General features: G+C 42.3%; 1 pseudogene; it reads right to left on the bottom strand.

Annotated features, from left to right (window-relative positions):
* Positions 1 to 439: 439 nt before the first annotated feature.
* Positions 440 to 942, bottom strand: LOC115330992 (annotated as a pseudogene).
* Positions 943 to 7,479: the final 6,537 nt, after the last annotated feature.

The raw sequence follows: 7,479 nt of genomic DNA, 5'->3' as shown, positions 1-7,479 counted from the left end.
ATGATTTTTTTTATTTATCTTTATTTATTTCGGCTGTAACCCAAAGTTTACGAGACTTTCGAGGAACCCTATGCAATTCATAAGGAAAGCAGCGATCATATATCATTTGAAACCTTTCAAGGAAACAATTAAATGGTTCGTCAGCACACACGCTAGACAGCACCGCACTCCAGACTTCCGAACTTATCTGTTGTTCAAAGAGATCAAGGTTTCTAGCGCTTATATTTTTAAAATAAATCTGATCATCGCATATTTTTTGGAGCTGTAGTCTACATTTGCAAGCATACATACTGGAAGGTAGTAACTAATAGTTTCCCCAACCACTCCAGCAATTTCGTCAGTTTCTGAAATATTTGTTAATACACCCCGCATTTCGGGGTGTATTGTGAGTAGGCCGGGAAATAACATTGAAGAGTCCGTATGACTGATATAAACTGAACAATTCAATTTTATGCGAGGAAGACGCAAGCATGTCTATGTTAAAATCACATCCAAAAGAGACAATTTGTTTTCACCAAGAAATTTAAAATACTCGTCGAGAAACTCAATAAAGGAGGAGATATTACCACATTAAATGGCATGTTGTAAAGTTAGTATTTCATAATCGCTTGTAATAGCTGTAAAGTCACTTATAAGTGTGCACTCAAGACCTCTTTTTACATGTATACTTACTCCACCTCCTACTTGATTGGTTCTGTTTGCTCTAAATATTTCGTAATTCTCAAGTCTGTCTACCTCTTTGGTATTTTTATACAATGTTTCACCGAGCATAATAACATCAAAAAGAAAATTAAAACCGTCCAAAAATATGTTTAAGTCATCACATTTATACCGTATTAATTGCACAATTAGGTGAAAGAAAGAAAGTGGCACCTTTGGTTGGTTCTTGAAAACAATTTCGATTTCACTTGTTACCGAAAGAGTCTTGTCATTCAAACCAAAAGAAAAAAACAAAAAACTACCAGCAGCGAAAAACCACACAAGTGTCTGCAAGTTATCCACAGTTTTCACTACATGTGCTTGTGCCCCATCCTTTTCCCTTACCAGTACTTTTCCATGTTTGTACCCGACGTGTTGGTACCGCCTTGCCTTTGCCCATTCTCTCGTTTCCCAACGAAGTGTTTTATCTTGGTTTGTCAAGTTTTCCAACATGTATACTTTGCTACGAACTCGCTTAAAGTTCACTCGTTTCTGGAGCCACAGATCCCGAGTTGCTTCATTTGAAAAACGAACCAAAATTCCGGGTATCTTATCAGGGCACGAGGGAAGCCGATGCATCGGCGCCATCGCCATGATTTGATCTGCTGTCAAGTCGGGCACTTCCAGTTGCTTTGCTAGGTCATTTATATTAGCCAAAAGGTTTTCCTGATCGCTCATGGGGATCCCGTGTATTTCAAGGTTTTGTCTGCGGCTCTTCCATTGAAGGTCGTGAAATTTTTGTTTTAACCTGTCGATCTCCGCTGTTGGTTCCGTTTTTTCCAAGTGAGTCACCCTCTTCTTCAAGCTTTTTTTATTTCCCCGTCGTGTTCATCCATTTGCTTCAGCACTGCATCGTATTTGTGCTTACTCTGAACTGATTTATTAGAAGTGATCACCACACACACACACACACCTCTGCCAGATCCCTGCTGTGTGCGCAACAGCGCAACTTAAATCTCTGTGTGCGCAACAGTGCGGGAGGGGCATCTTGCTGATCACTGTAGGCAATGTGGCTGTAAACCTGCCTTGGGATCGCCGGAGTTTTTTTTTTTTCTTTTTTAATTAAAAAAATAAAATTGCGAAAGAGATTATTGAAGCATTTTATCTCACATGACAGATGCCAATTGCGTTAGCGCACCATCGCTTTATTTAATTAAAAAAATGACGTTTCTGGATGGCTGTTTGTAGGTGTGGTGATTGGTTGTGATGTTGATCGGGCAGTGGAGTGAGTGTATGCATGTAATAGCACCTGTCCTGTTGGCTGCGTGTCTTCTTCGTCCTTGTTTCGTTCGAGCTTTTTAAACCTTTTATTTAGTATGGACCAGCTAGCCCAAACCCCATTGCAAATTTTAACGAAACCTAAAAACGCGTCCAAATTAGACGTCTGTTGTTCTTTTTTTAACACCGTAGTTGTTGTTTTTGCTTTATATTTTTTTAAAAGGAATTGATTTAGTAGTTTTCGAAGATTCTTAGCGAGTTTCTCATTTTAACTGACTTCTTCCCGCTTCGATATTGATAAGCATCGTACCGGCGTGCGGTCGTATATCACTTCTGCGTGATTCACGCTAAAGACCCCAGGCCAGCGGTTGCAATGCACTGGCTGAATCTCTCATCTACAGCTGGGACACCATGACGCCCATTGGCGCTAAGTTTCGACTGTATAAACATACACACCACACACTTATTACTGTTTTAAACCATCTGTTTATTTTCACTAATGAGAAAGTTAATTAGTAAATATTAGTTAATTATCTAGCTAACTAGTACCTTTTTGCAATCCTTGATGTTCGCCGTGGCTGGCAGTTAGTGTTGGTCCCCGGAAAAGTTTTTTTAACCACTCTATATTTAGAGATTTTTAACGCCCTCGCTGAAACACCCGGTATATCTTGAGGTACTCTTCCTTATAAAAACATATCTTCTTTGCAGAGCATATATCACAAGTGCCATCAATTTCCTAATTTGATGTAGCCGGTCACAGACTGTGTGAAAATTCTTCACTTCATCAAATATATATTCAATAGAATTGATTTATATAACCTGACAAAGCCAGAGTGGAAATGTGGAAATAATTGTGAGCGGGACCTGAAATTTAGCAGGCCATTGGAGAAACAAGAACTTGTAAGAACTAAGCCCACCAGACACGATTAATATTTGTGTTTGTTTTCTTACTAAAGCGTTTTTTTTTTTTTCGCGGGGGGGGGGGGGGGGGGGGGGGGGGGACACAAATACACTGCTCTGCATAATTTCCTCAAGCGAGACACAAGTGTGTCCTGTCGCATTGCAAAATTCTCGTCTCTTTCTAAAAAAAAAAAAGCATATTTCCGCTCAGTGTCAAACACGAGCGTTCAGTGACGACAGTGGTCTAGAGCGTCGGATAATGACGACATAAAATTCTAGAGGTAGGACTGGCTGAGTATAGGCGCACGTAGCCCCTTCTGATCTTTTCAAGCGCGTGATTCTTTGCTTGGAACTCCCGTAAATCAGTGGGGCGTTCACACTTTCATAACTGGATGTTAATTCCAAGAACAGAGCGATCTCACTGAGGATTTGGCGCATTCGTGACGCTGCCATAACTTTAGTTCACAGGAGGCAGACGACCCTGCAAGCGAGGGCTCGTGCCGTCTGGTGCTCCACGTGTAGAAATACTCAAGTTCCCTCGATGCATTGCGGCATCGCTGGCGTGTGGTCGAACTGCCTGGTGAGATCGGTCTGTTAGGAAGGTCGCGATTGGTTGTTGCACACCCTTGTCATTCCGGTTCTCTATTGGTTAAGACCAATAACATCATCAAAAATAGCAAATCTGCCAAAATCCTGAACTTCTTTTATCTATTATGTTCAAAATACATCAAATTACTTCTTTTGTTATTTTTACTGTGTTGGTAGAGTCCCACTCACTAGTTCGAGCGAACGCAATGAAAATTAAAAAGTGGTCAGAAACGCTTTGCAGGGCCCCTTTAAAGGGATGCTGAACCGAAATTTGAGTTTCGCAAAACAATGCCGCAGAAGCGTTGAACGGGACGCTATGAACTCTAAAACATCACTGATACATCGATATCCCAAACGGATGGCCGTATTTTTGGAAAGAAAGGGCGCGACCAAGCGAGGAGTGTGACGTCACGATTCTCTTCGAACAGTTGAAAATGAGGGGAAGCGGCCTCAATTCTCTCTTCCTCGCTTCGGTTCACCTACTCGTGGGGACGAAGCGAAGAGGAGAGGAAATGAGAATTGCGACGTCACACGTCTTGTCAGTCTCGTCAGCCGTGTTTTCAATAGCGCACCTCTTTTCCAAAAATACGGCCATCCGTCAGAGATATCGCTGTATCAGTGATGTTTTTTTGGGTTTTGCAGCGTCCCGCCTATCGCTCCAGCCTTGTTTTGTGAGCTCCAAATTTTGGTGCAGCATCCCTTTAAGCCCGTGCTCCTGTGCCTTTGACAGCAGTGCAGATAACTTGGTATATGAGACAGGCACGTAGCCAGGATTTAAATTTTTTTTTTTTTTGGGGGGGGGGGGGGGGGGGGGGCGTCTATGGCAAAATGCTGTATGCAGACTTGTACACGTTACTGAAAAATAGTAAGGAATTACATTTACAATTACTCGAGGCTAAATTGTAATTTATTACAATTACAATTACCCTCCCATGAAAGTAACTGACCGCTACCCCAAAAAGTAATCCGTTACTTTCGTGGCGTTACTTTTAACATTATTGTCCTCAAGTAAGAAACGGAAGAGGGTTATTGAATTTCTTATTCTTGCCACCTGTTCCATTTAATGACCTTGAGTATTTTGAGCAACAGCTGGCTCTCGAAAGTCTCGTCAGACATTTTGCTTTATTTCTTACTCAATATGTCGACTGCTACGCTGAACACCATTTGAGCTGAGGCACTGGATGGGAGTGCCATATTGTTCCTCACGAATGCTTCATGCTCTGCATTGAGCTTTTTCAGCGAAGCAAGGGAAGTACTATTTACCTCGAATGTAGAGCAAAGCTTCGTCGTTGCAGCCGTTCCTGCTATTCGAGAGATTTAGTAGATCATTCCGATACCTCCGATATTCGCAATAACGGTACCCGATAACGATATGACGCATACGCAAAGACGGCGGCGAAGTATCGGATATCGTTATCGGAGTCATCGGACCGATCTACTAAAATTCTCCATTGTCTAAATGGCGAAGTTGTAGAAGTCATCAATAGCAAAACATAGTTGTAACAGTAAGGTGATAATTAAATAATAAATAAGGTTTGGCTCGATATTCTTCTTCCTTTGGTTCTGAACAGTTCGAGCCTCACTTGAGACGTTGGTCAATAAAAAAAAAGTTTCCAGTATATAAATATAAGTAATGAAAGAAAAAGAAGGACACTCATAACAACAATTAATTAGAACGTCAGTTAAAACAAGGAAATGTAGACGCACGTTTGCGTGTGTACCTTTCTTGGTGCCGTTCAAAAACTCACGGAGCACGGGCCGACTGCAGTTTACTCCGGTGTTCTCCAGATAGACGTCCGCTGATGCCACGGGCAGCGAAGGGCAGAGAACCAAGTAAGCCGCGCTATGGCCCCACTCACGAATTTCACTCTCTCCTCAAGCCCAGAATATCAAGTCTACGTCAGCCACCATTATGTTTTATTTGTAAAAATATCTGCTTGAGTTAAGATGCGTCCTGCTGGGGCAAAACAGGAAGAAGAAGAAAGGAAGACTGTTACCATTTTCTAAGTGCTCGCAAAAAGCTGACTCACAAAAAGGGTAGGGTAGAGGGAGCGTTGTCTCGTGTTGTGACTTTATGAAAATGGTCGTAGTCACTATATCCGAGAAGGACATTGTTAATTCTTTTCGGCGCACTTACCGCCTCGAGCTTCTCGAAGAGGCGCACAATCACTTGGGTGCCCTCCTCTCCCCGTCTTCGACCACAAAGAAAAAAACAAAGGGACTAAAAAAGAAGCGGAAATACCTTGCCCTCCCCCCCCCCCCCCCTTTTTTTTTGTAGAATTGTTTATTTGGATTTTTTTACATTGATGTTAGGGTCTAAAAAAAAGATACTCAGGGGCTTGGTGTTGCAAAAAAAGGCTTTGCGGAACTGAAGAGTGCCAAGCCTCCCTTTGCGGTGGTCGATTCCCGTGACAGTGTCACTGCGCTCGATTTTACGAAAAAAAAAAAAAAAAAAAACTTTGTTTAGAATGAGGGGGGGGGGGTTGTTTTGACAAAAAAAAAATGTAACGGATTACAAGGAATCCGTTACGTCAAAAATGTAAGGGAATTACTTTAAAATTACTCTAGAAAATATGTAATTATTCCGTTACTAAATTACCGATAAATGTAAGGGATTACAAGTAATTCCGTTACTTGTAACGGATTACGTACAAGTCTGGCTGTATGGGAGGGAGGGGGACAGGAGGTCTCAACAAAATGGCAGATTTCGGGGGGGGGGGGGGGGGGGGGCCGGGCGCCATGGCCCCCCATCCTGGCTACATGCCTGATATGGGAGCATGGGGCTGTTGCCTAGCTGTAACCTTTACGTTAAACTGTTAATGAAACATTCATTCAAAATAAAATGAAGAGCCTCAATATTCACATGGCTGCCTAATGGAAGGGTTGATTTTTGCAGGAATGTTCAATTGAATAATTGTTATCGAGAAATCAAGTAATTTAATAAAATGTTTGGTTGCAGGAAGGTTTTGTAATTCCAACCCATTATTGTAACTAACGTGTACAATACTGTTAATGCCCAAATAAAAAAAATAAAAAACGTTCATCTGGACGAGGCAATTTGAATGCTATGCGCTTATAGTATGTAGCACGCACTGATGGCCATATCCCAACATGCCGTAAACATGCGTAAGGCATTATATAGAGCAAATAATAATCTATAAATATGTTATAAGTCGGAATCACAAAAAAAACGTACCCTAGTAAAAAAAATATTATGCATGATTTGTTGAAGAAACATATCAGACCTTCTATCAATTATATAAGGCAGATATGAGTTTTTATGAGATCATATATGTTTTCAAATGTTTATCGGACACATTCATGTACTTATTTTCACTGCAGTAAGTAACATTAAAGATTGAATTGTTGCTATATACCAGGGGTGGCCAGGCTGACCCGGCCTAAGAGCCGCAAACAAAACCACAAAACTTCCAAGAGCCGCAGGGGGGGGGGGGGGGGGGGGGGGGGGACTTACGTTCAGAACGATAAACGAAACTCGAACTACTTTCAAACTATCTGAGTCAAAAGCAGTCCAACTGTACGTAAGGTAGCAATAGCACAAGATTACCAAACCTCAATCGGTCTTTCGATTTAAAACGCGTTCCGTTTCTCTTTTTGGGGAAGTGTTCGTGTGGCCGCGAGCGAGGCGGGGGGGGGGGGGGGGGGGGGGGGGAGGCGAGGGAGCTGCGAGCCGCACTTTAACACACGAAGAGCCGCATGCGGCTCGCGAGCCGCAGCTTGGCCACCCCTGCTATATACGACTGTAAACGAGAAAAAAAAATACCGCAATACAGAAATAGTAGAGAGAGAGAGAGAGACAACGATCATCCCTTCGAAACCAAGGCTGCAAATGCGTGCGAAACGTGCCCGCTCAAGATTGCAGCTAGGTTTCATAGTCTCTGCAATTCTTCGTTTACTTCCACCGTCAATACCAGAAGAATAGAAATAATAACAATAAAAAGAAACCGTGTGGTTTATGGTAGATGTCATTGTCACCCCACTGGCGTGACCAGATGAAATCTCTTGCGTGGTGCCTGCGAAACGAAGGATGGGCTTCTTCCTCGTCACCGCTGC

This window comes from Ixodes scapularis, unplaced genomic scaffold (genome assembly GCF_016920785.2).
Source record: "Ixodes scapularis isolate PalLabHiFi unplaced genomic scaffold, ASM1692078v2 PGA_scaffold9__187_contigs__length_104089568, whole genome shotgun sequence".
In the NCBI taxonomy this organism is placed as follows: Eukaryota; Metazoa; Arthropoda; class Arachnida; order Ixodida; family Ixodidae; genus Ixodes; species Ixodes scapularis.
The sequence above is the reverse complement of the archived record's forward strand: the minus strand, read 5'-3'. Positions and strand labels throughout refer to the sequence as shown.